Source organism: Humulus lupulus, chromosome 5 (genome assembly GCF_963169125.1).
Source record: "Humulus lupulus chromosome 5, drHumLupu1.1, whole genome shotgun sequence".
NCBI lineage: Eukaryota > Viridiplantae > Streptophyta > Magnoliopsida > Rosales > Cannabaceae > Humulus > Humulus lupulus.
The window spans coordinates 97,284,044-97,286,200 of record NC_084797.1 but is presented as its reverse complement, the minus strand read 5'-3'; positions in this window follow the sequence as shown (position 1 = coordinate 97,286,200).

The following is a 2,157-nucleotide window of genomic DNA, read 5'->3' as shown; positions in this document are numbered from 1 at the left end:
GGTCCAAGGAGAAGCCAAGGAGATTGGTTCAAGGAGGAACATGGCATGCTAGAGGAGAGTGCCATGTTAGAGGAGAGAAGTGCATGTCCTACCACCATGCACGTTCAACCCACGAAAACATGTCCTACCACCATGCACGTCTGACCAACACTTGCATGAGTGGTCAGTAGGAGGTGGATCAACTAGCTAGAGGAGACTAAGTCAAGATTCCTAGAGACAGCTTCAACAACATACGCGGGAATCTCTCATTCTTCCCACAAATGGGGGGTTTGTTACATTTCGAATTTTGAATGTTTAAATGTAATAAATATAATAAAATATCCCTATCATAAGGGGATATCAGTTGAGGATCCCAGGCCTATAAATAGAGAGCTTATGGGATGAGAGAGGGGCTTCTTCTTCTGCTTCTTTCTAGAGAGAGAAAATCGGGACTGTGTATTCTAGAGAGAGAAAGTGCTGATATTGGAGAGAACTCTTGTATTTTCACAATCTGTACTGAAGAAACTCAGTTGGCTCAGTCCATCTGATCTTGAGTACAGATATATAAATCACAACTCTAAGTGGATTAGGCTATTACCGACAATCGGGGCTGAACCACTATAAAAATCTCTTGTGTGTTCTTTATTTTCTTTATTATACCATCTGTGTCGTTTTTATTCTCTTGAAGGCTTGTCGTTATTGATGTTCTCACATTGTTGGCTAAAAACGCAGTCAACAGGTTCGAATTAAAAGATAAACGACAAAAGGTTTGCAAGCTTCTTAGGTCCATTCATGGACTCAAACAAGCTTCTAGATCTTGGATTCTTAGATTTGATGATACAATTAAAACGTTTGGTTTTGAACAAAATGTTGATGAACCTTGTGTCTATAAACAAATCAAAGATGGTATAGTAGAATTCCTCGTTCTTTACATTGATGATATCCTACTCATTGGGAATGATTTAGAGACATTATCAAATGTAAAGAAATGGTTGGATGACAAATTCCAAATGAAAGATTTGGGAGAAGCGAGCTATGTTCTAGACATTAAAATTCTAAGAGATAGAAAGAACAAGCTCTTGGCACTTTCCCAAGCAAATTATATTGATAAAGTGCTTGAAATATTCTCTATGGAAAATTCCAAAAAGGGTCAATTGTCGACCAGACATGGAATTACTCTTTGCAAAGATCAGTGTCCAAAGACACCACAAGAGCAAGAGGACATGAGAAAGTATCCCTATGCATCAGCTGTAGGGAGCCTAATGTATGCAATGTTATGTACTAGACCTGACATATGTTATGCAGTAGGAATTGTCAGTTGTTATCAGTCAAATCCAGGTTTGGAACACTGGATTGCGGTGAAACATATTCTCAAGTATCTCAGGAGAACGAGAAACTATATGCTAGTATATTTGGGTAGTGACCTTGAACCTACTGGATACACTGACTCAGATTTTCAATCAGACAAAGATAGTAGAAAATCTACTTCTGGGTTAGTATTCACTCTTGGTGGTGGAGCATTTGTCTGGAGAAGCATCAAGCAATCCAGTATAGCTGATTCAACCATGGAAGCTGAATACATAGCAGCTTGTGAAGCAGCTAAAGAAGCATTTTGGCTGAAAAAGTTCTACACGGATCTGGAAATGGTTCCAGAAGTGGAGAAACCACTTGTTCTTACTGTGACAACAGTGGAGCAGTGGCCAATTCTAAAGAACCAAGAAGCCACAAGTGGGGAAAGCATATAGAGCGCAAATACAACTTAGTAATAGAAATCGTACATAGAGGAGATGTGTCCATTCTGAAAATCGCATCAGAACACAACCTGGTAGACCCGTTTACGAAGACGCTTCTTGCAAAGCAATTCGAGGATCATGTACGTAATATGGGATTGAGAGAAATGTCTTACTTGCTTTAAGTACAAGTGGGAGATTGATAGAAGTATGTCCTAAAAGCATGTAAAAGACATTTATTATTTCAATGAATAAATAAATACAATGGTCTATTATTTTTATATTTAGATTATTAAATTATTGTTTGAATAATTTTTGTAAATATCAGAAAAATTCCATATTCATTATTGAGGATATGATCTTGTATTAGTACGAGAGAATTAAGATCACATGAATGAAATTAGTCAACAACAAATTGAAGTTATGGAATTCTTTAATTAGGGTTGTA